This window comes from Corvus kubaryi, unplaced genomic scaffold (assembly GCF_017639235.1).
Source record: "Corvus kubaryi isolate FWS band 111438036 unplaced genomic scaffold, C.kubaryi_AGA036_p1.0 37312, whole genome shotgun sequence".
Lineage (NCBI taxonomy): Eukaryota > Metazoa > Chordata > Aves > Passeriformes > Corvidae > Corvus > Corvus kubaryi.
Genome location: NW_024581098.1, coordinates 860,382 through 868,975, shown reverse-complemented (window position 1 = coordinate 868,975; position 8,594 = coordinate 860,382). Strand labels below are relative to the sequence as shown.

The window sequence follows — 8,594 nt, the reverse complement described above, 5'->3', positions numbered from 1 at the left end:
GGTCCCAGAGTTCAGCACTGGAGTTGAACACTGTGAATAAGTGGTGGGGTGGGAAGCACAATCCAAGCACACACAACAGGCACAACCTACAGCAAAGTCTCATAGCTGCAAGACAAAGGAAATGGTCAAACCTACATATTTTCTCAACTCTTTTGTCTTATATGAGTGTAGCTTGCAATAGTCAGGATGAAATTCAATAACCTCCTTACACATTTCATCCCACTGTAAAATGATCCTGCTGGCATGAGTAAGAAAGAGACTTGTGAGGAAATTTTATGTGCTTTCTAGATACCAAGGAAACACAGGCATATAGGATTTTTCCAAGCTTAGGAAGCAGAAGAGAGTGAATGCACAACTTGGGTGCTAAAACATCTCCAGTGAGCACCAAGCAAGGTTTTCTTGAAATACAAAATTGGCTGATTCACAGCCAGCATAATGCAAAAATTCAGAACACTTTCACCTAGTGCTAGAAGATAAAGCTGTCACTCCCATGAGGAAAAGGTACTATCAGTATAGAAAATCCAGCATCCAGCCTTGATGAAGAGGAAAATAAAAATATATATTTCTATACTTACCTCATGGCCTCTGTTCTGCACCAGCAGACCTCAGTCTGTGCCTCCAACTTGCAGAATAGATTTCATCAATCTCTTTGGTAAAAAAAAAGCTGATGTGAAGAAATCATCTCACATGACTGATGGCACTTACTCCAATGGTGATGCAGTTTTCCAGCAGGCTTTTTTGCAGGCCAGTCCCTACAAAATGTACATCTGGTTATATTTGTTCATCTCCAGGCTCATGCTCTTCAGTTTTTTTCACCTTTGTTCTCCTGTTTGAGTTCCAACAAGATGCTATTTGCAAGCCTTGATTTCAATGGGCTGGTGTCACCACTTTTGTTAAGATATTTGCTGAGATCACATAATCTCTTCCTACTTGAGCAGGCTATTTACTCATAGTTTTAAACATATTTCTTTCTCCTTCCTGTTACCTCATTTTGTTCAGGGACCGAAGTACTGTGATTCAGTAATCTCAAACTCAAGCTTACATTTCCCTCAATGATTCTTCCTAACAATATAATTCAGAATCTTTATGTTTGGTTTTCTTTGTTCCCTCACATAAAGATAAGTTTATTGGCATTATCATCTAATAATTTAGTTAAACTGAAGTTTATAACTTTCAATAAGGGCTTCAAAAGCTTCTGTTTCTATAAGAATTTCTAGTTCCTGAATTCTACCAGAATAAAAGCACTTGCACTTTATGACAAGACTGTATCTCTTGAACTTATCTTCATTTGCATCATAAGTAGCCTAAAAATTACTTATTAGTACACAAGGTAGATCCCAGCTGTTGTACAGCAAAGCCAGACTCGATCACTCCGGTGTTTCCAGCTGCCAATCACCTTTAGATCTATACCTTCCCACTCTTCCCCACCCTTGAATGTCTATCCAGCAGTTAAAACCCATTTCAAACTCTGTGGTAGCAGTTTTTTTGAGAAATCTTCCTAAGAATTGTTGACATGCTGTCAAAATAAAATGTTTGCAAGACAGCTTTCCAGATAGGCAGCTGAGATGACAGCCAGGCATCAGGCAGAACCACCTTGATGGAGGGGAGAAACAAGCCCTAATGAGAATGGCTGCATGGCTTCAGAGCTGGGTAGCTCTCTCATCACTTAATTTTGATGAACTAACCCTTCAGCAGCACAGCAAAATTAATTGTATTTCTAATTCCTCTTGGAATGCTAATAAAAAAAAATTATAAACACCACTGAAATATTAACTACTGTCAAATTTCCTCACCAGCCATTCATTCATATGCAAGAGATGCTCACAAGCGTAACTCCCTGTGGTCATTGGGCTTGCTGAACTCTGAATGCTTTAGTTGGTATGAAAAACATTTAGAAGCTTTTTCTGCTTAATAATGAAATAAAGGTCTGAAAAGCCATTGAGTTTGACTTCCTTTAACTTAGAACCCCACAATGTAATTTAGAATTACATTTTAAATTCCACTTCTTTGTCTATGAAAGTATTATCTTTGCAATCTATCATGAAAGTTAATGGTTCAGAACATACAGAGGTGTTACTGGAATATTCAAATATATTGCCATTATATTAATTCTTCTCATTTCAATCTTAAATTTATTAAAGACAAACATATTTCATATGAAATAGCACCTTGTCTTTTCTAAATTAGAGCACCCCTTCCCATATTGCCATGAAATATTTCAAGGATGAAAATGGTCCACTCAAAAGCCTGAAGCACTCACCTTGGAAATGGCAGATTTGTGTTCACATACCTGTTGCACAGTGGGGTATTGTTGCAGAAGAGACTGAAAGGCTCATTGCAGAGTATTCAGGAGTTCTGTGGCTGGCACATTTCAAAAGGAGGCAGATCTGAAATCAGTTCCTTGCTCAAAGTCAAGCAGAATGGAGAAAGATTTTCCTTCTGTCCAAGAAGTGCCAAATCCACTGGTTTGGGGATCTAAAGGACATGTGCATACAGTCTTGCAGTCCCAGAAAGTACATTCCAGGACCACTTTTTGTAAATGGAGAAGAACATTTGCTTTTACATGAGATTGGGCTGCACAAGCAAGTCAGACCTGGTTTAACAATCACACTGGCTGCCCCTCAGCTGGGGACTGCAATCATAGCACAAATGCAACAGCAGCATCTAATTGTTGGCCACGAGGCCCCTGGTATTACAGCTACATCTCTTAGACCCCTGTTGTTGAGCAATGTTCACTTATGTTCACTTATGAGGTGAAGGTATGGGGAGGAAAAATGCAACAGTGCTGTAAAGGCAAGGACAAAACTTCTCACTTCTCTGCAGGGAAGCTCTGCATTGTTCCACAAGTAATTTCTGCAGATAATAAAACAACATAACAAGTAGGGTCCAAGCGTGAGAAACCAGCAATCTGAACTGGTTATGGGGGAGCTGCCACACAAGTTGTGCTCCTGTTGCCTGAACAAGATCCTGAGAATGTCCCCATGATTAAAGCATTAGCCAGGGCTGTGAGAAATAGTTTTACATACCTGATCTAAAAGAAGGCCTTTAACAGAGATACCCACATCCCAAGCAAGCTCTGCGTTAGCAGCTCCATCATTTTCCTAGGAAGGGGACGGGCTCATTCCTGTGAAGAATGAGAACAGATTTCATTTCTAGAAAGTAAAGAAGCTTTTTCACACAATAGTAAAAGCAGCTAGTGAAGTGGAATGGTATGTATGTATATGTAGGTGTGCATGGTGTGGAGTCATTCTGACAGTACACAGTTAGATCGTATCTAATTCTTTATTAAGAATACTGGAAACAGCCTAAAACAGGTGTTAAAAATGAACGCTAATGTAAATATATTAAGACAATGATAGGTGCAATGATAAACTTATCTATCTTATTAGATTTAAGGACACTTTAGAATAATCTTAAAATCAGCCTGAAATCCTGTTTAACTCAGAATTAATAGTTTATCCATAAATTTCTTATCTGTCAAATCACTGAATATAGTTTTAATGCATATAAGTAGCTTTAGAGCCTAAATACCACTGATTTCCAAAGAAACTTCACATTTCTTTTTAGGACCTAGAGAGTAAGTCCTGTGAGAAGCAGCTGAGGGAACTGGGGTTATTTATCCTGGAGAAGAGAAGGCCTAGGGGAGACCTTATCAATCTCTACCACTATCTGAAGGGAGGTTGTAGCAAGCTGAGGGTCAGCCTCTTCTCCCAGGAAACCAGCGACAGGATGAGAGAACACAGCTTCAAGTTGCACCAGGGGAGGCTCAGGTTGGAAATCAGGAAGAATTTACTCACAGAAGGGGTTGTTAAGGATTGGAATGGACTGCCCGGGGAGGTGGTGGAGTCACCATCGCCAGAAGTGTTCAAGAAATACTTGGAGGTGACACTTAGTGCCATGGTTTAGTTGACAAGGTGGTATTTGGTCAAAGGTTGGACTTGATGATCTTGGAGGTCCTTTCCAACCCTAATGATTCTATCATTCTAATACCTAAGCCACTAGAGGAGTAAATTTATATCCAAAAATCACTTAGGCTTTTTTTGAAAACAAAACCTATTCATCATAATTCACACATTTGTGATTAAATGATTACGTGCTTTTCTAATCCCAAAGCTGTTGCAATATGCCAGAAAAACACAGTGATGCTTCTGTACAATACATAGGCATTGTAGCTTGTTCTGCTAACAAAGTAATGTTTATTTTGACAGAAGCTGCTGGGAACCTTGTGAATACCCTAATCTTACTGCCTACCCATTCCTCTGCTAAAGATCTTTAAAAGTCTGACAAAACACGCAGCTCCAAGAACACTGAGATTTTTTAAAGATCAGCAAAGTCCTTTTCCTGCAGTTTATCCTTGTGTTTATCTACCTCTCCTCCTCCATGAGAGGAGGCCTGAGGGATGTGGTTTGTGGGTTATGGGTGCATGTCAGTTGAAGACTTCTCCATGTCACAACTATTGGAGAGTGGGTGTTAAAGAGGTGACCACCACACTCTCCTGTGGAGGGCTGACCTCTGCTTCTCTGCCCTGGGGTCTCTGGGGCTGCAGCACCAGGCTGAGTGCCCAGCCCACACCAGCACCCTGGCAGCTTGCAGAAACATGAGGTGTGCATGGGCACAGCACACCCAGCTGTGCTGTGCTGATGGGCAGGACATGCAGCTTGCTCAAACAGCAGTGGCTCATGAGGGATTAAGGCACATCTCAAGCCCCCTCACAATGCTCCTCTTCAGGCTTGATGCCAAGGAGGCAAAATATCATCAAGGTTAATCAAGACTGTGGCATGTGTGTACATAACCTCCTGAGAAGGAGGAGGGTATACCATGGCCTTAATAAAGGTCTCCAAATTGTCTGCTAACATTCTACAATTGCATTATACCCCTTTCCCCATCAGCACCACCCCATTTACTCTTCTCTCCAAGCTAGTTCTTAATCATGAATAAAATGCTACAAGAAGCCCTCATTTTTCTAAAACATCCTATGCTTCCTTCCCATACGAGCTGCTTTGGCTTCAGCCACAGCAGCTGTGGTTTGCGCTATTCAGCTTTTCAGGATGGTTTTGCTCAGCAAAACCTACTCTGAAAAAGAAAGCAAGAGATATCTTCCTCATTTAACAAATACATGTTCATGGTAAAAGGCAAGCTGTCCCCCTGTCACCAAGAAAAGCCATGTGCTCTCAGCAACTCTCTAATATTATAGATTTTAATCTGGGCCTAACTGGAACTGAAATGTTTTGCTTTGTGCATTACACCTCACCCCATATGTTTTCACAGTGAATGGGTTTGAAATGTCTATTCATGACCCTGAGACTCTGGTACATGGCCACAGGGCATGAGGAGAGTCCAGGCCCCCATGCTGCCCAGCACTGAGGGGTTCAGTTCCTTTACAATACTCCAAGGAAAGCTGCTAGCCCACAGACGCACCACAAAGTTTTCAGATGATCTCCCCTTTTTACTGCCTACAGCAGAGCAATTATGCAGAACCCAGAGGAGGGGGAAAAGGCATTTCACATGGCTCATATTGCAGCCCCATGAAACACAAGGGGTGTCAGCAACAAGAGACTGTGGATCTCCACTCACAAATTTTGGTGCAGAATTGTAGCAGTTTGGGCAATCCTTTTGACTTTATGTAACTTTAAGTTATTGCATAAACACATGTGGGGGGTGTTCAGCCGCAGTGGACATTCACAGGAACTGGAGGGTCTCAGCCCCTAGGAAAAATGAATAAAAATGCAGAAAAATTGGCAAACCAGAGGCTCAGTTTTTCCTGTCTAATTGCATCACAGAAATGTTAATTACACTAATTTGATGTTGTCCAGATTGTAGCACTCCATCATGTTAATGAATTTTAGCATGGTGACAAATGATTCTTGTTTCTAAGTCTGCTGTACAGTATTCTCCTTTCAGTGACATGATTTTAAATCATCAAAATTTCAGTAAATTTCAGAAAGGATTTTGCATGTAAAGTATACGAGTATTTTGCAAAAGCGTTCCCAGTGTTTCAGCTCTCCATTTAAAAACACACGCAGTTAATTTCTGTTAACTGGTCCTGCCATTCACAGTCACATCCAAAACATGCAAATCACACCAGTCTTTATACATCCATGCATCATCCATAGCATCAGACTGTGCAGAACAGTCTGTTGAAGAGTCAGAGAGGCACTCGGATTTGAAAGCGTCATTTCTGTGTTTTCAGACAATGAAAATGTGCTGATGAATGAGCAACCTCACAGCTGCAGAAACAAATGGTATTCTTCCTCCTGACTGCCTCCACCAGCATCCTCACAGATGACTTTCACACCCTTTTTCCTCAATTACTGCATGTACAGCCATGCTCTGCTGTTAACAGAGGCTTACACTGCAGAACTTCTAATTACAGACTTGGGCCCTGTCTGGATGATAATCTGTCAAATTAATAAATTATAACTCAGTTGTTTATGGCACCACCTGTCTGTGGCTTTCAGTGTGGCTTTTTTTTATTATTTTGATCCAGAGCATAAGGGTGTTAATGACAGACACAAAAAATAATATTAGTTCAAAAAAAGACTTATGGGGTTGCACAGTTGGGGGCTAATATAAAAACATGCATCTTCCTGTAGGTATGGGTCAAGCACTTGTTCTTTTATATTCATAAACCTAGTGTCTGCTTCAAGTATAAAAGGAGGCAAATGACTAAACGACTTGTGGGATGGAGATCCAAGCCCTTAATTACAAACAACTTGATTAAAGTCCATCAGGTGCTGAGCACTTCTTGCAAAGGGAGTGACAAAGAGACAGAAGACATCCAGCCCTTTGCAGGACTCAACTCTGATGGACAGTTTCTGCTAATCTGGAGTAATCTTTGAGAGTGAATGATCCTGTACCACCATAGGCTGAGTTCATCCTTTTGAGAAAAAAAAGTAATGCTTTTCAAATATTAATCTACATTGAATTGCAATTTTTGTCCTTTTTTTTGTTGTTGTTATTGTAATATATACTTATGCAAGTTAGAATAATCCTCTCCCTCCTGAGTGTGGGAAAGATTAGATTTTTAATTTCATTTGCTGCAGATGAAAAATTTAGTAAGTGCTGTTTATGAAACTAAGTTTTAAAATAATTACCTTGACAGAAATAATTACACCATCACCTCTGCCTTATATTAGCAAATAAGGTAAAAGAAGAAGAAGAAAAAATCTGTGTGATATAATATGCATAGGATTGATGAATGGAGAAGTCAGTCCTAAAATTGATGAGGTAGGAGTTAACAGTCATTGAATAGAACAAATAACCCTCCCTGGTTTTAATGTGACCATGGTCAACTTATGCACCAAAACTCTAAGGACACTTGGACTCCAGCAGGGAGAAGCAGCCATCCGTGCTGAAAGGCTGAATGCCTGTCTAAGCAGCCAAGACCTGACCCCAAGATAAAGCTTTTAAATTCTCTGGTCCTCTCTCAGGCTTTATATCCATCACCTGGAGCAGCAATACTTAGGACGTTTACATCTCTGATGTTATTAATGAGTCAGTTTTTTCTTTTGAGTGTGCAATTCTCTCAATCCTGAATACACAAGAACCCAGTACATCAAAAATCACCAGTGCCAAATTCCATCCAATTCTACTGGCTTGCTGTTGCTTAGGACTATTGTAAATATTCCAAACATTTACACCTAGAGCCAGAAGAGAATCATTAAGGGTGGATTTAACACATTAACTACAGCCAGGCGACCAGGTACAACTGAAAACAGAATCATCCTAATAGAATATCATAGAACATCCTGAGCTGGAAAGGACTCACAAGGTTCATCACAGTCCAACTCCAAGATAATAAAGCATGTCTACAGAACATTCCTTCTTATCTAACATGGTATGTTTAATATGCTTTATTGCTGTAGCAGCCAGAGTATTTCTTTCGAGCCACATGAGCTGCAATCCCTCAGCTGCAGCGTCATGCAGCCCCGGTTGCAGAATTGCACTCCCCAGACCTCATCTTTCATTTAAGCCACCAAAGCACTTTACCCTGGGGCCTCAGAGTGATGGAGAAAATACCAAAAAAGTGAATTACTAATTGTCTTGGGCTCTTCCTAAGGAAATATCATTACCAGTTTTCAAGTGTTCTTAATCATCTATGAATTGTAAATGGAAGATGCAAACATCATCATGCTTGTTAATTCCTGTAGGACAAAATTACATTTCCCCTTACACATTTTAATGGCAGCATTGTGTATACTCTGCAAGATTCCATTTAAATAAAAAAAAAAGAAAAAAACAGTTAAAAAAGGTGTATGCAGTGTGTATTTTGCTTCAGTAACTCTGACCTTTAAAAGTATTCAAGCTGATGTTTGATTTAACATTTCAGCAGCAAATACATTTTAATGCACAGAGGACTATTCTCAAAGTTCAAAAAACTGTTTGCATGGATGAAAAAAGGACTAAAAGACTGTAATGGGGGGAAAAAAAATAGTTGTAGGTTCCTTCCAAGTGTAGAATAATCTGAAACCAGCAAGCTTGCTTATCCACAGGATGACTTCACAGACTTCTGATCGCTCCCAGCTTCAGAGCAGCATTTCATAAGCAGCTTGGTTCAAAGTTGACCAGAGAAACTTCCACTACAACAATGGATT

The 8,594-nt window shown here is 40.1% G+C and overlaps 1 long non-coding RNA gene across 1 annotated transcript; it reads right to left on the bottom strand.

Moving 5' to 3' along the window:
- Positions 1-579: 579 nt before the first annotated feature.
- Positions 580-3,151, bottom strand: LOC121665102. The gene is made up of 3 exons (XR_006016222.1): positions 3,027-3,151; positions 2,291-2,475; positions 580-752 (listed from the first exon to the last, which is right to left on the bottom strand). It is a non-coding gene; the product is annotated as an uncharacterized LOC121665102 (long non-coding RNA).
- Between the last annotated feature and the right edge of the window lie 5,443 nt (positions 3,152-8,594).